Below are 27789 nucleotides of genomic sequence, written 5' to 3' on the forward strand. Positions count from 1 at the left end.
ATCAAGGCTGGCAGGGTGGCGAGGCTGATTGGGCTGCATTGGGCTGCAGTGGCTGCAGCTCCTCCACCCTGCCACACATCCCCAACGCCAAACTCGAGCCGGGGTCCGTCCGGCCGAGCCTACTCCCCCCCCGCCCCCTCGGAGCGGGAGAGGAAGCCCGGAACCGCCGACTGCGCCCCGGGCCTTCCAGGCCCGGACCCGTCGGGAGGCCGACCTCGGCGTCCGGCCGAACAGCGGGAACGGTCGGGGGGGTCGTCCTCGGCGCCGGGCTGACCAGCGGGAACGGTCAGGGGGCCGTCCTCGGCGCCGGGCCGACCGCCGAGAACGCCGCTCTCGGGACCGGGCCGTTGGTGGCCCATGGCCAGACGGTGCGTCCAGGACCACCCCCTCCTCCGTGATGTGGCCCCGCGCCGGCCGCTGGTCCGCCTCCAGGACGGCGTCCTCCGTGACGCGGCCCCGCTCCGAAACTGGTGCGTCCAGGACCGCCTCCTCCTTGACGCAGCCCTGCTCCACCTCGGACTCCACCTCGGACTCCACCTCGGACTCCGTCCCAGGAGCCGTCGCCTGGCGACCTGCAGCCACTGCCTCCCGGCTGGTCGACTGCAGCCCCGCCAGCGCTGCCACGGTGAACCTCAGGCGTGGTGCCGGGGTGGGTCGCTCCGCGGGTCCCACCGTCTCGGGAGCCGTCGCTTGGCGGCCCGCAGCTTCTGCCTCCCGGCCTTTAAGCTGCGGCGCCGCCAGCCCCTCCCGCGCTGCTGGGGCGAGTTATTGGTGTTTACATGGCCGTGCAAATTTGGGTTATTGCCAATATTCGGGTTTTAAAAGGGTTAGTGACTGCATGTAAACGCAGTCACTGTGTCCAATCACCTCACTCACCTGAAATGAGTGCTGCCTGAGCTAAAACCAGGACTTCTACAGCTCTGCTAAGACCCCAAGTGAATCGGCCCGCTGCTTCCTGTTTCAGCAGCCCTTCCAGTGTAGACCCACCACTCATGAACTGACCGGCCATGGGTCCTGGCAGACCATTGGAAGGGTCCTAAAGGGCTCTGCTACAAGACTTTCTTGACATAAGTCATTAAACGATGATAAAACTGGCCTTAAAGGGATGCACTTGTGCAGCAGTAGCACCGTGTGCTGAACCGCAACATACTGAAAAGTGTCCTGGTTTTCCTCCACCCAGCCAACATCTGTGACCTTTGAAATAAACACACTGAGTTATTCTTATGACTGATGACGTCAACAACGAGAACTCAAAATGTATACGGTTAACAGAAATAGTAAGACATTAAGGAATCATGTCTACATGCAAAGATCTTTTTATTTGTGCGTGTGTGAGTGCACATGTCTGTGATGAAAAGAGACCACAGAAGAGTGTGGTGTTGTGCCACAGGGCACCTTAACACCCAGGCCAAATCCAAAATGAAACAATAATTGCACTCTACTTCTGTTTCTGTCATGTTGAGAAATGTAATTTGAGGCCAGTGAGTTCTGACCCGAAGGCTCTACTGTACAGCACGCTTCCTCCCTGAGCACACACACACGTGTGTGTGTGTGTGTGTGTGTGTGTGTGTGTGTGTGTGTGTGTGAAGGCCAGGCAGACCCTAGGTTATTCCCAATGGTGATTTTAGACAGCTGCGTCCCTCACATCCTCTGCCCTGAAGGCATAATCATGCACATAAAGTGCACAGATGAATTCTCACCTGTGTGATACGGCTAAATCACTGCAAGACTTTCCTTTAGATATTGTCAAAATTCAATTAAAATAAGCTAATTCTCCATTTCTCCAAGGATAGGGACTAAAAACAGATCACGGCAGGAAACAAACAATAAAAAACCCTTAAAATTGGTCAAAACATATTATGCATGAGTCCACCAGAGAGAGAGAGAGAGAATGAGAGAGAGAGAGAGAGAGAGAGAGAGAGAGAGAGAGAGAGAGAGAGAGATAGCGGGATAGATGCACAAAGAAGATTAGATGCAGAGCAAATCTATAGCCACCTCTCTAATAAAGAAATGTCACTTTTTATTTTCAATTTTGAGATAAATATGTAATCTAAAGAACATGTTAATGGCTGATCATGGTTTTTGGCTTTTGGCTGGTTATATTTGGATATGAAGTGTTGGGGAGAGAAAATGTAACACTTTGACAGAATCTGACATCTTGTCCTGGTTTTGGATGTTTCCCATCAGACATATGGTCGCAGTCAACTTGGATGAGTCAAGAAATGTTAAATATGCCTTAATGGGTGGGACTACTTAACTGTTAATTTCATGTACATAAAAGACTAGGCCTGTGTTGAAAAAATAGATTTCCGATTCAAAATCAATTCTCATATTAATTCTTAAAAATCGATTTGTATGTCTAAAGATCGTTTTTTTTTCATCATAAAATTTTTGCCCGGTGAACTTTGATCCCAGTAGTCAAGTGATTTAATTCACACATGCACGTGGTGTGAAACTATCAAACAATGAGTAGCAGTAGCGTTAACAAACACTTGAAAACTCCTCAATGGCTTTCTGTTACTTACAGGTACAGAGCAGTTTCCCAGGACTTGTTACTCCCAGGTACAGAGCAGCTTCCCCAGGACTGTTACTCCCAGGTATGGGGCAGAGCAGCTCCCCCAGGACTCTTACTCCCAGGTATGGGGCAGAGCAGCTTCCCCAGGACTGTTTTACCCATAGGTACAGAGCAGCTTCCCCAGGACTGTTACTCCCAGGTACAGGGCAGCTTCCCCAGGACTGTTACTCCCAGGTACAGGGCAGAGCAGCTTCACCAGGACTGTTACTCTCAGGTACAGGGCAGCTTCCCCAGGACTGTTACTCCCAGGTACAGGGCAGAGCAGCTTCACCAGGACTGTTACTCTCAGGTACAGGGCAGCTTCCCCAGGACTGTTACTCCCAGGTACAGGGCAGCTTCCCCAGGACTGTTACTCCCAGGTACAGGGCAGCTTCCCCAGGACTGTTACTCCCAGGTACAGGGCAGAGCAGCTTCACCAGGACTGTTATGGCCCTTTTGGACTAGTCCTTACTCGGCCCGACTCGGCTCGTCACGCCTCTACCCGTTTTGTCCCCGTTTGTTTTTCCACAGCCAGGTGAGAAGTGGGCAGGTTGGGGTGAAGCTGCTGTGACGTACTCGATTGCGCAACCGCTTTGTTCATGTCGGCGCTGATGAGAAATCAGCTGGAGCCGCGAGCGGCTGAGAGTAAAACAGCCCGTCTACATCCCTTTTTTAATTCTCTCCTCAGCCACCAGGTTTATGAACATCTGCACCTCAGAGTTGATCACCAAACAGACTTTTTGCGCTTTATAATAAAATTGCCGCGAGTCGCGCTCGCGCTGACTCCCACTTCCTGATTCAAACGCCTGACGTCCCCGCCCCCCACCAATCAGTGGCACGGAGGGGGGTGACGCCACCCCCCCGACCAATCAGTGGCGAGGAGGGTGGTGACGTCAGAAATAGTCCCGGCTCAGCCCGGATAGAAACTCGCCAGAATGGTTACAGAAATAGTATCGGCTTGGAGCGGCTCTACCCGTCTCAGCCCCTAGTGCAAAAGCGCAAGACGGGGCCGTGGCGGGTAGAACCGAGGTGAAGCGGGACTAGTGGAAAAGGGCCATTACTCCAAGGTACAGAGCAGCTTCCCCAAGACTGTTACTCCCAGGTACAGAGCAGCTTCCCCAGGACTTACTGTTTGAGCCTGCATTAATGTCCGCTCACACAGACAATCAGCTGTGTTGTAAACAGACCTCGCTCACGCACCACGCAAGGAAAGCGCGTTTTACTGAAATACAAAATTACGATTCCACCTATTATAGCCGTCACATGATCATCAGCCTCTTTGTTGTAACGTTTATGCTTTTCACTCTGTAAGTGATCCTCACACGTATCCTTCCGTGTCCAGTCAACCATGTGCTGGCAAAACTTGCAGAACATTGAATCGTCATACATGACGTAACACACGGACACACTCATAAACACGCCCACCCGTGCACAACCAGCGTTCAGCGCTTTGGATATTTCAGCTTAAATTTCAAAATGTTATATAAGTTCAATGAAATTCATATTATGTATATTTACTATAGCTTGTTTGGTTTCTTCTGTTATCGGACACACGGTACCTGGCATATCTGAAGAATGCCAGGTGCTTCATGGCAAGCTGTGTGTCTGGTGAAAGAATAAATTACACAAGCTAAAATGATTTGTTTACTGCATGAGCTGTTGCAATTTCTTTCTTTTTTTCAGTTTAAACGGATATTGAAAGGCCTATTTGAGTTATTTATTTATTAGTTATTTATTTCATATAAATAATATTTGGATTGTTTTTGTTTTTGCCCAATGAAGGAATGTTTTGTTGGACACAAGAATAACTAGTGCCATGTTTTTGACTTTAAATATGTATGAAAGTATGAAAACATTGGAGTTTTCAGGTATAATGGCATCCCCAGCCCTATTCAAGACACATAACAGGGAACACAATGTCACCAAGGTTGTTGCTCTTGGCACCAGAGCCGCTAAGTCCCAGCAGTCCCATCCTCCAAAGCAAGCCAAAAAAAGAGAGTCCTTGTAGCTAATTTTAGCAAAATCATAGTTTTTTTTTTGTTTCTTTTTTTTTAACCTTGTCTGCACACATATTAATGATTGATACCATGACGGTAGAAACCAAAGGTATATATATGTGCATTATTACTATATTTAATATATATACATATATATACGCATACATATGCGTACACATACATAAATATACACATACAAACCCAGTGATTTTTTTTTTTCAACATCCACTGCCAATCCAGGAAGCAGGAACACACGAAAACACACATCAAGCACTGGAAATCTGCAACAAAAAACCACGAACAAAACACGAAACCGGCACGGAGCCGACCAAAACATGAACAGCAATCGACCCAAATCTTGAGATCTGATCGCAGTCTGAGCAAAGCTACCGCTACCGCTACCTAACCCCAAAAACTACAGAGCAAGCATGCAGGTGAACAAGCCAGTGTGTATGTCTATGTGTGTGTATGCGTGTATGTATATGATCATGCGTGTGTGTGTGCGTGTGTGTGTGTGTATGTGTGTGTGTGTATATGTGTGTTCGTACGTGTGTGTGTACATGTCTTTGTGGCTGTGTGTGTGTGCGTGTGTGTGTGTGTGTGTGTGTGTGTGTGTGTATGTATATGTTTGTGTGGCTGTGTATGTTTGTGTATATGTATGTGACTGAGTGGCTATATGTGTGTGTGTGTGTGTGTGTGTGTGTGTGTGTGTGTGTGTGTGTGTGTGTGTGTGTGTGTAATAAACCAAACAAAGCTCCACCTGAAGTGTATCTATAGTGGGGGAGGGGGGGGAGCAACCCCGCCACCCGCGAGACCAGAGGCCGACACGGAAGAACCCGGAACCCAGGCCACCAGCGACCCCACAGAGGGGAGAAGTAGGAGGGAGGCAACCCACCACCTGCGAGCCCCCATGGCGCGGAAAGAAGCAAAATCATTGTTTATAAAACTCTGAATTTCCAAGTTCCCAATGGGAGGTTTAAACTGGACACCCGCTGAGGGTCTAACCTTAGACAGTCAGGGAAACCTTGCCCCACCTTAACTCCGGATCCAGCATGGCGGTTGCTCACTTCAGCAAAGTAAATATTCAGCTCATTTTACTGTTTATAAAATCCCTCCGTTATCTAAACACCCTTACTGCGATGCAGGGCCACAGGGATCTGAGGTTTCTCCCAGCTCTCCCAGTACACCTGCACAGGTAACAAACAACCACACATGCTCTCACTCACTCCAGTGGACCATTTATCCTGACTGATTATGTGGCAAGCTCATAAGAAAATGTTGCCAATCAATATGCTGAAGAAAATTGAAAGAAGAGAAAATAAGTATAACTTAAAAGGAACAGAGATCTTTAAAAAGCCAAAATTCAGGGCAAAATTAATGGAACGTTGTGTTTCTGTAAAAGGTATCAGTTTATGGAACAATCTGGATACAAAAGCCACAATGCAAATCAAAAATTACATTTAAAAGAATAATAAAAGCCAGTTTGATGAAGAAATATCATGAGAATTAAGTTAGGTGGGTTTTCTTTTTTTTCTATCTCTCTTTTTAGCACCATTGTCATATATTTTCCTTTGAATCAAAAAAGAATACGACTATCTGTGTTTGACGACAGCTATTTTGTGTTATTTTATAACTTTGTTTTAGTTTTGTTTTCGTATTTTTGTTTATTTTTTTTAAATTATGTTTATTGGAAAGTGTTTTTTTTAATTGCGTAATTTGTAAAAAAAATTTTATGATTAGATTAATTGAAATTAGATTTTTTAGGAAAAGGGACAGATAAAATAGGCTTAGTCTTCTTTCATTCAAGGAAAGAGATTTGTTGTAATTATATTGAACTGCTTTGTTTTTCTTCTAATGAATGAAATAAAGAATAATAAAAAAATAAAGAAATGACACACGTCTTCCTGGACAGTGGGGGCAGCTACACTATCTGCAGAACACCTACGCGAGGGGAGAACATGTAAACTTCCGCCAGGAGTCGAACCAGGAACCTTTTCCCTGTGTCCTAACCATGAAGCCACCATACTGCCTTTATTACAGTTCTGTCTTATTTTATTCACAATGGGTTAAACAAATAAGCACAGTGGACATGCTGCTCTGTGGCCTGGACTGGTCGTTTCTCTGGTAGAGCTCAGTATTTTTTTATTTAAATGTTTTTATTTACACCGTGAAGCATGGGCAGGGGGGAAGGACTCATATTCATGTTTCCAAGTCAAATGGTTTTGATCTAGGCTTAGTCAATGTTGATAGACTGTAAACAAAAAAAAGCAATATATTTCTCTTATCCTTGATTTGTTTTAATTACGTTTACACAGTTTAATCTGTTGCATTGCGGTGTTATATTTGGAGTTTCTATTTTTTGGATGCCTTTAAAGACAAATTAAATAGAATTATCTGCTTTGTTATCACTTTGTAGCATTGTTTAAAAAAGCTCTGTGCAAAATATAGTTCATGATAATTATTATATCCTTAAATGATGCACATTTATGCTTAATTTGTGCTCGCATTCAATCAGTCTCTTTCAGATTTGGATCCTGAATGGTGAATGTAACACGGTTACGATCATGATAACTTAGAAATGAAACCCATAAAAAACACTGTGTTTACAGTAGATCACCATTAAGCTGTTGTTAGTTCTTAATGTGTGTGGATCAGTGTTCTCTCTCTTTCTATCTGCCTAAGTGTGTGTGTGTGCGTGTGTGTGTGTGCATGTGTGCGCGCGCACGCTTCGTCCAGACAGGGGACTCTCTGTGTGATCTGGGGCCAGGCAGGGTCTCGCTATGGTTAGTAAGGTCACGGCAAGCCAAGTTACTGCCTAATTAGATCACTGCACACATCCTGCTTGGAGGCTACACAAACACCCACACACACTCACACACACACACACACACACACACACACACACACACACACACACACACACACACACACACACACACACACACACACACACACACACACACACACACACACACACACACACACACACACATATACAGGCATTTCCACACAAAAGGGTGGACTGACATGCATACAAAGACACACGGACCTCCCCTCCTCTATCTAGCCATGTGTGCATGTTTTTGTGTGTACAGGAAGAGAGTGGACCTGGACCCGGACCACGGCTGACCCTCCCTGGGTCTCCACTAGTGTGCAACTGAGGAGCAGAACAACATTTCCTGTCGATGTTACAAAGATGGACAGTGGATGGAAACGCGTCTGGATCTCCTTTGACAGTAGTTCTTTGTAATCACTCAGCAAAATGCAGTTTAGCAAACACCCAGAGAGGAAATAGGGATTCAGCTAAGGTTAGAATTATGAATCCCCAAAGAACTGGGGAACATTTGTCCAGAATACTAAAACAATGTTGCATAATTTATGAAACTTTGCACAGTATTTTTTTTTATGTTAAGTTCTGTTTTATTATTGTTTAATACAAGGGGTGAAAATTGAAGTGGTCAAAATGATTAGCCTCCAAGAGATGTTCGCCTTCGCAGGCTGCTGAGTAATCAATCAGCATTCTCCATGAGCAGGAATGGCTTGTGTGACTCCATGACTGTTTTGAAAGAGACTCCCGGGAAACACATAAGAAATGATATTTCCATACTAAAAAGTTAACAAATCAGCCTTGAACGCTGATCATTGGTACTCGGAAGAAGGGGGAAGCTAAGACTGGCACGTAGACGAAAACTGCATGTGACTGTAAAGTGATTATATACTGTAAAAACCCATCTGGATGTGGTTCTCCATCAACAAGAATCCCTGGATGTCTGCAGAGATGGTCGTTGCTGAGCCGTCTTCATCCAGACCTGATGTTTCTTGGAGTCTGTTGTCTGAATCACATCCCAATCCATCTGGGGTTTCCCTACAAACATCTTGAAGATGCGTGAGAGTTTATGGAAGTATGGAAGGCCTTCAACCAAGAAAATACAGGGAGACACAGAAGTGGGAGCAAAATGTTGCAGACCTGTTGCAGACATGTTTCTCTAAATCTCCTGAAGTCAAGAGAGACTTGAAAAAACACACTTACTGAACACTTACTTACCTCTTACTTACTAACACCCGAAGAAAGAAAACTTGTAACTTGATTTTCCCACATAAATGCCTCAAAGTGATCATCACAACCAAAATCAGAGGTTAACTGATACGTTTTCTGTTTGTTACGTGAAGATGTTAACTTTAGCATTAGCTCTCATTCTCACTGAGATGAAAACACAGTGTCGGATGATTAATTAATTAAGAACAGGTCACCTGAGATTAGCTCTAAAATGACCATATTAGACAGTTAGCCTACATGCGTTCCCCCTAAACAACTGTGTAAAGTCGTTTATGGAAACTTTGGCGCAACTGGAAGACATTGAAGAGTTTGGAGGGAGCCAGTCTTGAGGGAGCATGCTGACCTGCTGGTCCAGGATGAAGACCGGATCATCAGCCATGACTAATATCGAATTTTGTAATGACAGACTGAACGGCGCAAATGCAATGTGTTGTGTCTCGTCAAAGGTGTTAATGTCAGTCATGTTCAAGTTTAGTGTTTCATGTTTCATGTCATGTCTGTGTTCATTTCATGCACTTCCTGTTTTATTTTGATACTCACCTTCTCCCTCTCGTTTCAGATCCTGACATCCCCCCTTTGTGTGATTTTCCCTCCACTGGGATTTTCAACCTCGCCCCTGATTGGCTCCACCTGTGTTCCCCTACCTCATGTATAAATAGTCTGTGTCTCCCCTTGTCTTGTTGCCAGTTTGTTGCGTCATGTCAAGTCTGGTCAAGTGTCGTCACGTCGCCAGATTTAGTTTGTACCTAAAATTTGTGAAAGATTGATCCTCCCTGAGAGCGCTTTTTGTTCAACCCTTTTGATCCCTATTTTGAAATAAATACTCTTTTTGTTCCTGGAGTCATGCATTTGAGTCCTCCTTGAGTCAAGTCCATTACACAATGTTTTCAAATCTGACCCAGGGCACATTCATTCGTGGTCCTATATCACGTCGAAGCGACCGCAGTGAGAACAGTCATGTCGCATTTCCTTTCATACGGGACGTGGCCATGTTGCTCGGCAAGGCGATGGGATCAATCTAAGTTAGCTTTGCTCCCATCTCCTTGAAATAAACCCCGCCAAAATATCCGCAAAAGTCCAGTGAAACATTTCCAGCAGGATATACCGTTTAACATGTTGACCCAATGGTGAAATCATATCATATCACAGATGTTTGCTTCGCTAAGCGTGGTAGCTTGACGATTACAGACGACAAATTAAAAATGGCTAGCGATTGGCTGATCCGACTGTCAGACAAACATATTAGAAATAAAGCTATTGCTTGATATAAACTCTTGTGAGTTGTAATGGGTGTGAAATCAAAAGATTGAAACCAAATACAGTTTTTTGAATCAGGTTGTAAATATGTTTATTTCTGCTCAAAAGTTGATATTATGGACATTTTAACATGGAGGCAGCATCTACGGAGTATTAGGGCCAGGTAGGAGAAAAATAAAAATAATATTTTAGAGGAGGAAGATTTTTTTTTCATTATGCACTTCGAGAAAAAAATTAAAATGTCAAGAAAAAAGTTGAAATTTCGAGATTAATATTGAAGTACAATTTCGAGAAAAAAGTCGAAATGTTGAGAAAAAAGTTAAAATTTCGTGAAGTTGAAGTGTTGAGAAAAAAGGCGAAATTTGGACTTTATTCACGAAATTTCGACTTTATTCTTGAAATTGTATTTCAACATTAATCTCGACATTTCGACTTTTTTCTCGACATTTCGACTTTTTTTGCACAATAAAAAAATCTTCTCCTCTCAAATATTTTTTTTCCTGCATGGCCCTAATACTCTTCCATACAGCATCTAGTGGCCAGGTAGGGAACTGCAACAAATCTTTGTAAAGTATGAGCTTCAATATGGAAGTTACTGTATATGGTTGGTGCTTGAATAAATCTTGCACAACACATGTGTTTATGGACTCCTGTATAAATATTTGTTGAACATCCAGCAGGCTGGAATGAGGATCGTTGTTGTTCATCCCACCACCTTCAGTTTGGTGTCAATTCTTAATACATAAATGAAAAACAAAAATGAAATGAGACTCTAAAGCTAAACATAAACATTCACAAACGCTCACAAACACAATAAAACCACATCCTTGGACCAAGTGCAACACAAAGAGAGGAACAACACCCATAATGCAACACAACCTTAGCATGCTACACTATTTGGTTATAAGGCTTAAGTTGAAGGAAATGCCACCAAATAAATAATTTTTCCAGGCCTCAGCTTCTGACAGGACTGTATCGAGCTCACAGTCGATACATTTTTTTTTTCATTTTTTTTGACTTGCTTTTGCCATTTCCTTGTTTGGATGAGCGGTTTTTCATGGATATTAATACCCGTCATAATATTCAAATGGATCTCCTTGATGGAGGAGACAGGGAGGAGTGCTGGGATCATGCATCCGCTCTCAATTTCACGTTAAGTTGTGATGCACAGCGGATAACGTGCTTGGATTTGGGCGTACGCACAGATTTGAACATTTAATTATTATTTTTTGCGTTGGAAAGATTTCTGCGGAAGAGTTTTAGATGAAATCCACGCGACCTTTGAACATGAGGCCCCTGATCGCCGTCCTCTTGAGAGCTTGTGGAGGGAACGTCAATGTCCATGCTCAGAAACCACCAAAGTTACAGGAGCTTGAAGAAAATGTCAGGGAAGACTGAGCTAAGATCCTTCCAGAGACAAGTGCCAGCCTATTTAGGAACTACCATAAGAGACAGTCAGTTGTAGATCTCAAAAGCTACTGATTATTAACTGCCAGGAGGATATATGTATGAGATGTGTGCTGTCTTAACCCTTGTGCTGTCTTTGGGTCAAGGGAGGGTGAAGGGAGGAAAGAAGGAATGGAGGAAGGGAGAAAGGATGGAAGGAAGGAAAGAAGGAAGTAAGGAAGAAAGGAGAAAAGAAGGAAGGAAGTAGGAAAGGGAGGAAGGAAGGTAGAAAAGATGGAAGGAAGGAAAGAAGGGAGAAAAGATGGAAGGAAGAGGGCAAGGAAGGAAAGAAGGAAGGAAGTAGGAAAGGGAGTAAGGAAGGGATAAAAGATGGAAGGAAGGAAAGACGGAAGAAAGGAGAAAAGAAGGAAGGAAGTAGGGAAGGGAGGAAGGAAGGGATAAAAGATGGAAGTAAGGAAGAAAGGAGAAAATAAGGAAAGAAGGAAGGAAGTAGGAAAGGGAGTAAGGAAGGGAGAAAAGATGGAAGGAAGGGAGAAAGGAAGGAAAGAAGGGAGGAAGTAGGAAAGGGAGTAAGGAAGGGATACAAGATGGAAGGAAGGAAAGAAGGAAGGAAGTAGGAAAGGAAGGAAGGAAGGAAGGGAGAAAAGATAGAAGGAAGGAAAGAAGGAAGTAAAGATGGAAGGAAGGGAAAAAGGAAGGAAAGAAGGGAGAAAAGGAAAGAAGGGAGGGAGGAATGAATGGAGAAAAGGAAAGAAAGAAGGGAGGGAAGAAGGAAGAAATGGGGAAAATAAGGAAATAAGGTAATAAAGGAATGAATGATGAAGGGAGGTAGCAAGAAAAAGGAGTAAAGGAGGGTAAAAAAGGAGGAAAAGAGGAAAGGAAGAAGGAAGGAGAGAGCATGGCAGGAGGAAAGAAGGATAGAAGAATTGGGTCATTTTGACCCAAAGACAGTACAAGGGTTAAAAATGTACCAATGGTAACAATTGACTGCACTGTCATGTACAAACACTCTGATCAGCAGAGTTTTACATGGAAACCATTTGGAAATGCTGAAACAGCTGGAAAAGGAGCCAGTGATGCTCTCTGATGTTTAAATTACTGATATATGAAGTGACCATACTGCAAATGATCATGGTCATGTTCGTGCTGCAAAAAGCTGCTGCAGATTTCTAATGCATCAGAGGGACACACACTTTGAGTCGTATCAGTGTAGAAATGGAACATTTATTGTATGGACTTTCTAACAAGTGACACCGGTACTGATAATTGATCAAACAGAAGGACGAACGGGTGACATTGTTTTAAACCAAAAAACGTCCTTTAGCATGACGGAAGTTGTGTTACATTCATTGAAGCTTGTGAAAAATGACGTTACGAGTTACTAACGATTCAAACTGCGTTTTGCTACTTTGTTTTTTTCTAAAATGGTAAAAGATGACAACACAAAAAAGGGGCTTTACTTTAGTTTACCTTCACGTTAACAGTGTCTGGAAAGCAGGTTATCCTGTACCCGGATCTGTGATCGCAGTAAATTGTCCAACAAGAAGGATGATGCAGACCTGCTTTTGAAAAACCCATCACTTTCCGTCCGCTCAAAACACTCCTGCTAAGAAGCTCTTCGTCCTTCATCCCTCCTTTTGCCACATGCTGTACAGCCTCGATCTTTAATTGTTGCTGTAATCAGTGTGATTCATAATGCCTCATTAATATGCCTGTTGTTCACACAGTCTTCCCACATGTCTCTCTCCTCACTAATGTATCCTTTCCATCCTCCACCACTCTCACTTCCCTTTTATCTCTCCATCCACCGTCCCTTTTCTCCTCGTTTCTCTTATTTCCATCTTATTATTTCAGCCACTTACATGACCTCTTTACATGATCACACATAAATTAATCTTGAAGGCTTCCATGATTGCTTACGTAAAAACTCCCGCTAATGCACACAGTGCTCCCTATTTAACGGGTCTAATTTTATCCCCCTGCTCCATATCACCCGCTTCACGAATGTGCATGCTTTTTATGCGAAATGATTGATGTTGGACCATGCCACATTTTCCACTTCATTAATAAAAAATTGTGTCTTTATTTATTAATGGGTAATATACATATACATGTATTTATGATTCAATTAAGGAGGCGATAGAGCTGCAGTCAGGACATGTAACAGGGAATTTACTGCACGCGCTTGGAGAGGCTCGCACTCACTACCGTATACGTGGTGGGGTACGACTATCTTGCCGTACTATGTATGTGAACGTGGTGATTTTTACAAGAGAATAAAGGTAATTAAACTGCAAAAAAGAAAAAAAAAAAATATTTAATTCACTTAGATTGATCCTGAATTAAATAAAATGTCAAGGAAGTATAACATTTCAGTGATAGACTTTAACTAAATACACCCCATATTTTGCTAAGTAGAAAGTGAATAAATCACATTTACTCCACAGCGTTCGTGAATTAAACTGGTGCTTTGGTAAAAATGTGTTCCGGCAGTCTGGGGCGTTTCTTGCTTCCACACTTTGTTGCCTAATTTCTACGATTTAACTAGCATGCATTACAAGCACAATCAGTCGTTTGTTTTATTTTTCTTACAGAATCGTATTTTTTCTTTCACAAAAAAAGAGAAAGAAATAAAAAAACCATAGTGGCCAGGTCTGAAGTGTAGGACTCGGTACACACCAGGCAACTTGGCCGATTCTGAGCCTTGTTTTCCCCTGAACTTCTGTAAAACACCAAATAAAGGCTCTGGCTTTAAATAGCTCAATCGCTCGTGCCTTTCTCTTTGATTCACACGGCGCTCAACTTCATAACACGTCATCACTAAAATTAAATAAATAGTCACACACTTTTCAATTGAGGTTATTTGTTTGTGTTTAGGTTGGCTATATTGGCATATATTGCCAATGTAGCCGGAATCACCATTAAGTGGAATAATAATAATTGCAATATTTTTTTGGCAACCAGAAAAACAATGTTCGACCCAGCCTTTATTTGGGATGGGCGTTTAATATAAAATATTTTGCTACACCCGGCGGTTAATTGGGACCGGCAGCAAATTGGAACTTTATTTAAAGTTTTACGGTATTATGTATGAGTGGCCATGTGTGGAAGTTTGCCAAAACTGATAATTCATTCCTCAAGTTTGTGGAGCAACCATGATTATCTTATTGCTTCCAATTGTGTCAAGGCCTCTATCATCTCAAATCATATATTTAATTTATTTAAACACCTCTTAGATTTATGATTCTTGCCTCCACCTGCAGAAACCAGTGACAGATGAAACCATGCATCACCAGCTGAAAGTTACATTCTTTTTTCCCCAGAGTTCTTAAAATTGCTTTAGATTGGTTACGTTCAGCTTGGTGTCCAGCACCGTTGCCTCACAGCTTGATAGTAATTATTCACCTTTTCACATAGATGATTCCTGGTACAAACCCTGACCCTGAGGTGAATTTCTGTGTGATGTTCTCCTTTTGCTTTCTCAAGGAACTCCAACTTCCTCTCCAAGTCAAGAAACATCTATATCAGGCTAAGTGTACCCGTTTCTTTCGCCTGATTCCTACCAGGATAAGTTCCAGCAGATCCCTGGGACACTTAATATGACATATGAAATTGAAATTGCCACTACTGCTGTTGAGAAAATAGTCAGATGATGAAGCAGTGGATGATCATTAAAATGATTATTCAGAAGCCCTTATGTAATGCAGTAATGTATAATGATTAGGTAGTCTTGTACAACTACATCATATGAGGCCAAAAACTTCTAGAAAATAGAATTTGTGGACTTTTGATGGAACGGCTATCCAGTGCTGCCAGAGACATGGAAATGCACAAAAAAACATTCCCTTATACTTTTGTGATAAACTGGATTATCGACACGTCTGAAAAACCACCTTGTTAAATCGTAAATTGTTTTTTTAACAATATTTGGGAGTTTTTTCAAATTAGAGCCATTTGCATTACAGGTTTTCCTTTGCGATATTTGGTTTTCCGCAAATCCAGGGGTCAGAGCCGGCCCAAGGCATAAGCGAACTAAGCGGCTGCTAGGGGCCCCGTGACCACTAGGGGGCACCCAAGAGTTAATAAAATAAAATAAAATATATATATATTTTTTTTTTATGTGTGAGTGATGATTCATACATTATCAAAGGCATGTTATTGTACAAAAACACAATAATTAATTTTATTACATAAACAATATTATGTTACCAGACTAGAGTAGATAGTGCTGGCATATTGACTGCTCCCTCTCAGCTCCAGAGGTGCACTGGTCATGTGTTCATTCAACCGTGCATTGTTGCGCACGACACTTCGCATCGGAGTAGGTTGAAGGCCCACCATGTCGCAAAAACTGACTTTATTTGTTTATTCTATTTAAATGTATGTAAATGTTTTAGTAAATTTCAATTTATTCTTATATGGAGAACATATTGACGAAGTACTGTTTATCTAAGTTGAGTGATTTTAATTCTAATTCTAGTTTTTGTAGTACTTTATTGTTGCACTTAATTGTTGTTGTTCCACTTGAAATTGTTGTTGCACGTTGCTGTTGCAGTTTATTTAAAACCAAAAATAAAGTAGATAACGTGTTTACAGTAAATGGTTAATAAATTATCTATTTGATTATTTTGTTTCTTTTAGTAGATGACACTCAGTATCAAACTTAATATTATATCACTTTAAATATTAAGTGTAAATCAACCCCAGGCCGCTCTTGTAGCTGAATTTGTTCCCATTTCAGATTAAAAACCATAGATGGTAAAAACATGCCAGGCTGACAATAGGATGATGGAAACAACACTGCTGCAACTGTGCAGCTCTTTGACCTTTTATCTGTTGCTATTCTGTGTGGCCAGTAGGGGCAGTTGCTGACTTTGATCAATATTAATGAAATATTTTTCTGCAAGTTTGTTAATCTGTTGTTGCTTCCATGGTCTAAATCACTGTGGATTACAATCTAACTACAACAAAAAAGTTCTTACATCTGGTTTTACAAGTGTATTTGTAATGACAGGAAAGAACATGAAATCAGTTTATAGTGGGTGTGTGAATGATCAATAATCAGTATTATTGGCAGTAATAGAGGGCCCCAAAATCAAGTTTTGCTTAGGGCCCCGTGGAGGCTTGGGCCGGCCCTGCCAGGAGTAATGGAAATGCCACTACATTGAAACAGTCTTTTTGGTGTCTTCGATATGAAGTGATGTTTGGCTCCTTGTAGCACTCAGTCGTAGCATCCAATCTCCCCATCTCCAGCCTCAGCTGCAGCAACACGGGTCACATACGTTGAGTATGCATGATGAGAGTCCTCCTAACTACCGCAGAAGCAAGCAGAAAGTCAAATTGATTGGTAACAAGGGAGCCTACAGGGTCTCTGCAGAGGACAGGGTTTTTCCCCCATTTATCTCCGTGTTCCAGGAGACGTTTCTTTGACCACATGATTGCGCCACATGATCCACGATAATTGTCAGGTTTTGCTAGAGTTGATTATAGTCCTTTGAAATATTGTTGTAGTTTTTTGTTGCAGGACAAATGATGTACTGTACGTAAATCTCTCAGAACATTTCACAGAGGTAGAACCAGCATTGGAGTTTTAATGAATATGTTGAATGCAATTTTATTAACATGTTGAAATGTAATCTCACAACCTTGGAACCTCAATGGAGTGAAAATGGCAAGGCCCTTCTGACTGGGTTAGGACTGTTGTATTAATACAAGTGAAGCTTTGGTAATCTCACTCCAAATGCATAAACCCTTTTGATATCTATCCTACGTTTAACACCAAAAATACCTTTATTGACCTATATTGTTCTTCTTTAACCTCATGTCATCGCACTGTATACAAGATAGAGTAATACCAGAACAATTAAGCCACCTTTTATCTTCGTACCTGCAAAGTAATAAATTCATATCAGTCAAGGCGTAGGTACATCAAAAAATAAGTGATACACAGTTAAAATGTGGTCACACATCAGTATTTTTGAGTTGCATGTAATTGCTCTCTGTAATTTAAAAAGCACAGACCCATTCTCACACACTATATCTCATTTACTAACCTCGTAAATCAAGTCCCAAAGAGGACACTCATTTGCTTGAACCATTACTGGTGTGCCAGCACTAGCTACTAAATTAGCCTGTATTAGCAGTTTCTTTTTTTAAATGGCTGCGTATGTCTGTGTGTATCTGACCGCTAACCTAATAGAAGTCGGTATGGCCCTGCTGGCGGAGACAGGGCTAATAGAAAGATAATGAGTCCGTCCATACTCACGCCTCTATTAAATCTCCCCTTAATACTCTCTCCCCGGAACGGTGGGTGTATTAGTACCTGCTCCTCCTTTATGACTGCAGCGTTATGAGAACAATGAGGCATCAAAGTATGTTCATAGCCCAGTGAGGCAGAATATTTCATACAAACAGTATGTGTTTATTGGGAGAACTGAAGATGTTTTCAGGGCAGAGGGAGGCGGTGTAGCAACCCCTATACATATACTTCTGGGTCTAAATCAAGTCACTGTTTACATCAGTCTGAGAATTTAGACTAGGTCTGAATTCTAATTTCTTGATTTATGTGCTTTCCCACATCACACATACATTATTTGATGGTCAGTAATGCAAAGCTTTGAGGCTGTAGTGAGTTTTTGCAGATTGTTTCATGACCAAGGCACAGCGTAAAACAGCTAAACGGCCGTGCTGTGATGATTTCTCTCCATACTGGCCGGTTTAAAGGTGTTGTAGGGGATACCTGGAAAACTTGCAAGGACAAGATGAATTTTCAAAGCATACAACCAGAATGTAAACCCTGTTTCTTGTAACATCCATCAAATCCTCCAGTTTAACATGTCCAGTCAATTACCCCCGGCTACTGATATGATCAAATCTAGCAAATGTGAACAGACAGCACTGGCCAACCTCTAGTCAGGGATGGACATGGTTGTCCTTGTGTTTGTTTCAGGGGATAAACATCCAAACCACCTGATGCAGATGTCCTTTGTGAAAAGGTGAAAGGACAGTTACAATCGCCACAGATCCAGTCCCCGATGACCACTGCCATCAGGGGAAAGTCACACGGATATCCACTCTCATTTTACTCCCTGTTGCATCCAGCCTTTGTCAGTCGCAAAGAACTCAGTCGCAAGGAAGTCAGTGCTCTAATGGCGCTTTCACACTAGTACCTACTCGGCTCTACTCATCTCAGCTCGGCTCGACTCAACTCGGCCAAGTTTCTTTTCCATAACAATTCAGCACCTAGATCAGAAGTAGGAGGTTGGAGTGAAGCTGCTGTGACGTATTTGATTGTGTGATCTAAACGGAGAAGACAACAACACTAAAGATGTAGAACCTGGAGGAGATGATAGATGTGCTGCTGGGTCTGTGGCTTGTGTTCGATACCAAGTTAAAAAATGAGAGTGAGAGAGTTTGTCTCGGTGCTGCTGAAAAGTCAGCTGGAGCCGCGAGCAGCTATGAAGAGACAGAGTTCCTGGTAGATCTGGTCGTTCCTTATCACCCGTCTAGATCCCTTTTTAATTCCCTCCTCAGCCACCAGGTTTATGAACCTCTGCGCCTAAGAGTTGGATCACAAAACAGACTTTTGCACTGCCATTGCCTGTCGAATAAAATAAACAAGAAGCCGTCAGAGTCGCTCTTTCGCTGATTTCTTCCTCCTGATTCAGACGTCTGACTCCAACCCCCCGACCAATCGGTGGCCTGTAGTGTGATGTCAGATACAGCCGACTCAGCTGTTACAACCTCGGCAGAATAGATACAGAAAAAGTATCTACTCTGCACGTTAGACCCCTAGTGGGAAAGCGCAAAACCGAGGCGGGTCGAGTCGGGCTGAGTAGGTACTAGTGTAAAAGCACCATGATAGAACTGGTCCCAAACCCGGATGAGTTGGGAGGGCTGTGTCAGGAGATGCATGAGATGCATCCGACATAGTACCTTGACAATACTCATAAGTGATTTGATTTGGTAAAACAAAACAAAGAAGAAAACCATTATTTGGTGTGTTCTTGACGTTTGACTTTGATCACTACCAATAAAGAAAATGAAGTTGAATGAATTTACCATACAGAAGTATGTTTTATAATGGTGTGGTCATTACTGTCTGTTGACATGTAAAATAGGGTTCTAATATCAACCAACCAATATTCTTGGACTGATCTGTTGGCTTAAAATCAAAGACTTTTCCTTCTGTTGACACAGCTGCGCTGTTGAGGTTGGCGAAACAAATTGTGACTTCCTCAAGCCTTATAACGATAAAATACACTGATAACTAAATTCCTGTCAGTGCATTTTCCCCTTCGTCATTCATAAAACCATTGCGTGACCATTTTACTTTTCATGAGTACACATGAACACGACACACACCACACCGTCTTTCTTTTATAGACTTGCCCATTGAGATGCAAAAAACATATTTACACCCAAACTCGGTAGAGAAAAACACACAGATGCAAGAAGTAAGTTATTTAGAGATGCTTCTGGAATAAGGATAATGTACTGTCACCTCCAAAGTGCAGACGGAGACACAATGTCCCTTCCAGTGCCTTCCTTTTACGTGTAAAATAACCGCAGAGGAGGCACATATGAATGACAATGCGGCTTGTGTCAGCGCGGGTTGACTTATTGGGGATGTATAGAGCAGGCCAGGCCAGCTTTATTCACTCTGCTGGGTTATTTACCCATTTTTTTTCTATTGCCAGTGCATTTTTATTGCAGAAGGAATCAGGAAGATGTAATTGCCTACCAGGTATCTGCTTGCATTATCACGCCCAGGATGGCTTTAACTATAAATAGATAAAGGACATTATTCTGCCACATTGTGTACCTTGTGTGTGCATGTGTGTGAGGGGTGTGCATTGGTTAGGGGATGATACAACCAATGGGTGTTTTTGAACGTGTGTTTGCATGCGTGTGTGTGTTATTTGATTTATTCATACTACACAGCCCATGGTTTATGACAGATGGGATATACAAATCTATTGTGAGGTTAGAATTAGATATTTGACCAGACAATAGGAAAAGCTTCGTCTCCAGAAGTGACCTACACAAACCCTGCATATATAGTGTATAAGGACTATGAGTGTGAGCCACTGGTAGTGCCAAATAGTATAGTATAGTTGCATCTTTCAAGAAGTTTAGCAAAGAGTGTAATGACTGAAAGACAATCTTTCTTTCCTTTTTTCCCCTCTTTCTTTCATTGCTGCTTCAGTCTGGCTATGTGGGCACAGACAAAGTCAAACTGCTGCTCACACATATTTGGGCGGCTATTTAATTAAAAGTGGATTACAAGAGTGTTGGGTAAACAAAGATCAGATTAACAAATAGGCCGCCGCCGCTTTCCCATTTGCTAATGCAAATTTGACTTGACGATGGGATTGGTCGTGCAGAAGAACGGCTCCGCCACTCCGGCGGAATATTAAGACCCGGTCTGGAGCACAAGTTAAGTCAGGACGACACGCAGAAGTTGGCTAAGCCCCCATCCTTATGCCCAGTGTGTGGGAGACTTTTTGAACGTTGCATCGCAATTACTATCCCTCTTCTTTTTTTTATCAGGGGTGTCGGTCTGGATATGTATCATTCAGTTTATGCAGTGACACCAAATTTTATATAAACGTTTCTAAATCAAACGGCAAGTAAATTAAACCCAGAATGAAAACTGTAAATGACCTGAGTCTTATTGTTTTATTCTTTTCTAGAGAAAACAGTCCTTGAATAAACTCAAGGACTCCTGGACTTTATATTCTGTAGAAGGTTTGGCATGTCATTTTACCTTCCTCATATAACACCCTCACCAATTCTACATACATTTGTTGTTTGATGTGATTTTAAATCACATGGTTTAAATAGATTCTCCATCTGTACAGTCGTTATGGATATGAACTCTAGCCGTGGGGATCAATGTTTTTCTTAAATCACCTGTAAAGATGAATGCAGATGAGGGTGAATGCATATTGACTTACTTTGGGAGCCAACCAGCCTATGGGTCATACAAGCTACATGCCACCCTCCCCCACCCACGATCAAGCTTTGTAACTACAAGTCAGGACACACTGGGACAGCTTATTCATGTCAACATATTGTGCGCGTTCTTGCGGGGGTGCCGTTCTAATATATCGGTAGACATAGTCTGGAGCTTCTATGTCAGTAAACACTGTGGTGAAATTAGTTAGGGCCTATTGTATGAGTTCTCGTTTTTATTTTCCTCGTTTTTATTTTTCTTCCAACGAAATGAGGGCCTTTTTGAGCCCTTAAACGTGCCCCAAAAGTCACCAAATTTTGCACGCAAGCCAGGCCTGGCAAATAATTTGATATTTCATGGTTTGCATTAATGGGCGTGGCCTAATGGCTCAACAGCGTCCCCTAGAAACTTCGTGCCTCAAGCCCACAATACAGTTTGACGCACATGCACGAAAATTGGTACACACCTGTATCATGTCGCAATTTAAAGAAAAGTCTCTTGGCGCCATGGCCGAAACTGAACAGGAAGTCGGCCATTTTTAATTAATCGTGTAATTTTGGCACAATTTATTCTATTTCTTCGGCCCCTTCTTCGCCCGAACCGTAACGTGCACCCAGGTGTGTTATACATCAAAATGTGCTTCTAGATCCTGCGACGATGGCCATTACTTTTCTCAGTCAAAAGCGTTACCGTGGCGACGATAGACACCAAAAAGCACGCCCCTCCTTCATCTGATTGGTCCATATTTGATAGTTCCTACTTTCTGCTATAACTTTTGAATGGTTTGGCATAGAGAGTCGTGGGTGGTGTCATCAGACTCGGTTTTGAGTTAATTACAATGTCCAGGCCTGAAGAAATCGACATGCAAGTCATACAAGCGCTTCCACTGCAGCACACCTGAACGTGCACAAGGGTGCGAGGGCCCGTTCATCACTGCTTGCAGCTTTAATTTGATCTTTAAAGTTGGTCTCGGGGCACTTAATTGTTTCAAAGCCAATTTCTCTTCTTTACTACGCCGCATGAAAGGAACTTTAGTTCCAGCAGCCATATTGACTCTGAAAGTGATGCTTACATCAGCATCAAAGTTGCTGCTAGCTGGTCCAATGACATGAGCACATTTGTGCGAACCCTCCAGGAACCCATAGAGATTCCATTGAAGCGTGAAAAACAAGCTGGCTGAAACCGCCTCAGAAGGGGCAGGATGACCGGCGGCACAAGCTAATGCTGATGGACAACAACACGCAACACCCAGAGGCAGCCCACACCGTCAAGCCAATCATGATGACTGTATCACAGTGTTAGTAACAATGCTTTTCCTCGTGGTGGTGTCACCGGATGGCCCATTTTGAACGAACTGCCTCTGATCCACAGCTGACACTTAACTTTGTTGTGTTTGGGTTTAGGAAATGTAATTGGGGGGGTAGTAGTCTAGTGGCTACAGAGATGGGCTTGGGTCTGGAAGCCCTGGAATGGCAACCAAGATGAACTACCTTGGGCCCCTGAGCAAGGCCCTTAACCCTAATTGCTCCCTAGGCGAAATGGTGTGTTTGTTCTCTCAGGTGTAAGTCGCTTTGGATAAAAGTGTCTGCTAAATGACAGTAGGAGTAATTGGCTCAAACGCCATAAAACTTCAAGTCCACGTGCAATCAACAGCCACTGGGTCGTTTTTGTTCAAGGGGACAGTCTCACGCTTGGTGAGGGTCACGTGCATTGTAAGACAGGAGGAGTCAAGTTACTCTGTGAACTGTGAGCATCATATGGCGCTTTTACACTAGTACCTACTCAGCCCGACTCGACTCGCCACACCTCGTCTCAACTCGACTCGCCTTGCCCTCGTTTCTTTTCAATACCCAGATCAGAACTAGGCGGGGTTGGAGCGAAGCTGCTGTGACATATTCGATTGTGCAATTGGGCCAACCGCCTGACCAATTGGTGGCAATGTGGTGATGTCAGATACAGATACAGCCCGACTCAGCCGCTTAAAACCTCGGCAGAGTAGTTACAGAAAAAGTATCTACTCGGTACGTTAGACCCCTAGTGGAAAGGTGCCAATCCGAGTGGAGGCGAGTCGAGTCGGGCTGAGTAGGTACTAGTGGAAAAGCGCCAATATGTATCGCTCTCGCTCGTGTTTCCTGATCAGCTGCTCTGGGCCTGTTTTAGATGAATGCTTATGTTAGTCAGCTCATGTGCTTATCCAAAAAGCCCCGGAGTGATGTTTACAATGTCAATAATATTGTACCACTGTCAGCATTTTACTGTAGTCTCAACATTCAGACATTTATAAATCTCAAAGCACAATACAGTGAAGTTACAAGACTTAGCGATGTATAAACCGCAATACTGGACTTATAACATGGTGATATTCAAGTGAAAATTTGGGGCAAAATTTGGGCTTTTACCAAAAGTATTACACAGTAATAAGCAAAGCAGTTATTTACAGTATGATCTCATGGGAATGAATCTTTACTTTGACACACAGTATACTGTCATACCGTCGAATCTCAAGGCAGCAATAGATGAAAGGTTAAAAGATCACTAAACCATCAGTCAAGTTACCGCAGTGTGTTACATTGGATAAATATTAGTTTTCTTTTAACAAGTGTAAAATTTGAACCCATCTGTAACAGAAGATTAAACGTCCGCGACATACTGAGGATGACAAATTCATGTCGATCAATCTACCAATTCCTTCAACTAAATCAAAAGAGCCAAACCAATACTGTGGTTCAATAACATGTTTGGAGGGAAAAAAGAAAGATCTGTGATCAAGATATATTTAATAAAGTCATGAAAGGATTGAATTCAAGGAAATCTATCTCTTCTTCTAGACGGACAGAGTTTTGGCAACTTATTTGTGATTTCACTCGTCACTCCTTCCGTTCTTTTCCTTCCCCTCCGTCCCCCTCACGCATCTGTCCCAGAGTTCTGAACACGGTTCGACCTTGCCATTATGGACTGTCACTGTGTTCATTCCTCTTTTTCAGAGCACCTCTCACCTCTCGGTCGCAGGAGAGTGAAGAAAAAAGAAGAATGAAGAGGAGACAGAAAGGAGGGATGGATTTATTGACTTGAGCCTCAGGCTGAGGTCGATGCATCACCGTCTGGATCATGGTGGATGATGAGGCCTCTGGGTTCCAGGGACAGCTTCATACAGGCCAGGGGCCGCGCATTTATCTATGCAGGGCTCCGTCTAATATACACAACTCACACTTTTTTTGGCTCATGTTCCTTCTTGCTTTTGTTGAAGGGCCCTGTACCAATATTGGGAGTAGTGAGACGTGCATCAATATTATGCCAGTTTTTGTTGGTTTGTTTTTGTGTTTTTCAACTCTCTCCAATGTTGCTATTGGTGCACGGTGACCAGAAGAAGCACTACTGACTGCAGAAATTAGATGATGATAAACTAAAGTACAGAAGGGGTGGACAGGCCAATATAGAAAAACAAAGATTGATCAATACGGTTGAGACAAAAGAAGAAGACATGCTAGCGTAGCAGGGTAGGGGTGCCAGCTGATTTGAGTGACTGTGATGAGCACTGCTAGTGGCCAAACACAGATTTGGGAGGGTATAAAAGCACCACTCTTCTCACCTGTAAACTTTTCAGGTTACCTCCTTACTGGTGTTGCTCCTTGAGTCGGAAGTCGTCTGGTCAAACAGGTATGGTCACAGACTGCTTCACCTTGCTGGTGGTTCTGTTGGTCAGTACATTAAATGCATTTCTTTGTTTGTAGGACTGACGTACTGCTCTATGCCTCCCTGTGTGTGCTGCTCTGGTAAGCCTCCTTGTTCTACATTCCATGGTTCATGCTAGTGGGTGTCTAATGCTAGTGTGGTCACAGGTAATGCTGCGTGGCTGTATGCCTCTCTCCCTCCCTCCTTTAACCGCTGTCTGTTCCTACAGTAGCTGTTAAGAGGTGTTTGCAGTAGCCGTTATAGCCGCTTGTCTTGTCTCCATTGACACTGCTCTGCATCTGCTTGCCCCCTGCTTTGCCCTTTGCAACATCACCCGGCTGTTTTTTAACCATTTTAATGAAGACTGAATAATAAACTCATTTGTAACCTTGGAACCACGTCTCCGGGTTTGAGTAATTGACCTGTATATTGTGTTTAAAAGGAAAAATCTATTCCCACGGTGGCCTTCTTTCCAATTTAGTTTCTTTAACTTACTCCACGTTAGCTACAGCTTCACACTGCGAAGAGAAGCACTAAAACGGATCCTGATCTTCACAATCAAGCAAGGCCAGTGCACGGTCAGACATGAAGACTCTGCAGCAGAAACTGATCAGAAAATCACAAGTTCAACTATTCTAGGCCGACTTGTTGTCGACCATCACAATAGTTATTTCAGTTTGTGTATTACTTTAAGGACTACTCTGCAGTTCAATCAACCCTTGTTTTATTTTTACTAGATGATAATGCCTGTAAACTATTGAACTGATGCAATTGATGTTTTGGAAGAGCTTGATGTACCGAAGACAAATCGGGACTCTCTGGAGTCATGCACTCTGTATTTTAAGAAGACATGTCTTTAGGAACGTACTGTATCTGCAGTCTGAAAAGAGTTTAGTACCCCCTTCCTCCTTGGATGCAGTGATGTTGGCCACTCTTCCATTCAGCTTTGATATGGGAAGATACTCCGTCCAGGTGTGCCCTGCCTCTCGCCTGTCATGAACTGGAATAGGCTCTAACAGACTGCTGTGACCCTGTACAAGATAAAATGGGTATGGAAGATGGATGGAGATGCAGAGCTGCCAGACCAAAAGGAGGAATCTCGTGCTCGGTCACGATGATTAAGGACAAGTGTCTATACATCCAATATGTTAAAACTGTTGGCTATGAGTTTCTGTCCATGAGTGACTTTATGTGACGTCGTCAGGGTACCAACATGACACCCCAGTGCAGATAGCTTGCTGGATATTTCAATAACGCTCCTCTGCTACACTTCTAACAGTTCAACAAATTTTATCTTTTTACAGCTACATCAAGTTATCTAAATGTATAATTCAAATTTCCCAGTGGGAATTAATATAGTATCATAAAAGAAAGTAACCATAATCACTGATATTGGTGAGGTTTCTGTGCAGAGCCCCATGGATACGAAAGTGACCCAACCAGTCTGTTCCCACTGCTGCCATGTGGACAGCCACCGTACCACCAGAGGAAGGGCAGGTCGTGAAACCAAAACGGTTCATGTTTCATTTACATTGGGTTGCTTAAGAGCAGTGTTGTGCTAGTAACTGAAAAATAGTAACTAGTTACTTCATTCAAAAGTAACTCAGTTAGTAACTCAGTTACTTAGACCAAAAAGTAATGAGTTACTATGAAAAGTAACTTTTTAGTTACTTAAAAAAAAACACATTTTAAATGCTCCCATTAATGCCCCTCTAGCCTTCATTTCAGCAGGTACTGTATGGAGAATAATACAAACTGTTGATCAACTTGACAGTTTCAATTCATTTGCATTCACATCACTGAAATCTGCTAAGCATTATGGTCTGTACAAACAAATCTGACACAAACACAAAGCTATTTTTAAATGGCAATTTATTTAAGTCAGCCATGAACTGAACAAACACGGGATTTTCTAAAACATCATGGCCTAACAAAAGCCTTTTATTCTTTCTAAATGACCTCTGAAGTAAATAACATAAAACTATTAATAAGCTGAATATACAGTAGGCTATTATTCAGAATAAAATTGCAAAAGTGCTGGACTACATGTTGGTGGTCGGGGTGACTCCACTGTAGAAATAGGTAGCATGTTTTCTACCACATACCGAGCAATTGTTTTGTCAAGTTGGACCTGGTTTACAGACGTCCCTCGGTTAAACTCCACTGAAATGTTTTTATCGTTGTGCTGCTCGACAAAACCGAAATAATGACAATATCTCCACGTTGCGAAACTCGCCTTGCTCTCTTGGCTCGCCATGACCGGTCATGTTTTTGATGCACACACTCTACGTTTCCTCCGGTCTCCGCGTGTGGGGAAAAAAAGCTTCACTGTAGCCAGAAATAACGGAGTAACGCACCGTTTGGTAACGGTAATTGAGTTACTGATTTTAAAAAGTAATGCATTTAGAGTATTAGTTACCACCAAAACTAACGGCGTTACTGTAACTTGTTACTAAATAACGCGTTAGTCCCAACACTCACCGGTCCGATCCGGTGAGGGGCCTCCGGTGCTCCGGAGCTAAGCTAAATACTTAGCCCATGCAAAGATCATACTTGTAGACAAATATAAATAACATAAAAAATGAACGTCACTTACCGCTGACTCGTGTGCAGTTGCCGGGTCCGTGCTGTTGGTACTGATCCTTTTATGTCGATGCAAAACCAAATTTTTACTGTCCCACGTTGTTGAAACAGCCACACGATAGGGCTGAACGATATGGACAAAATTTCATATCTCGATATTCATGCCAGATATCTCGATATCGATACGATACGATATGACTTCGGTTCGGTGAAAACCAAGCATTTTTCAGAAAAATAAAAACATCAGAAATCAAAAGAGTGCAGTTTTATTGATTAGAACTCACTGCCAGTCATCAACATTAAC

Source organism: Cololabis saira, chromosome 17 (assembly GCF_033807715.1).
Source record: "Cololabis saira isolate AMF1-May2022 chromosome 17, fColSai1.1, whole genome shotgun sequence".
NCBI classification, from domain to species: Eukaryota; Metazoa; Chordata; class Actinopteri; order Beloniformes; family Belonidae; genus Cololabis; species Cololabis saira.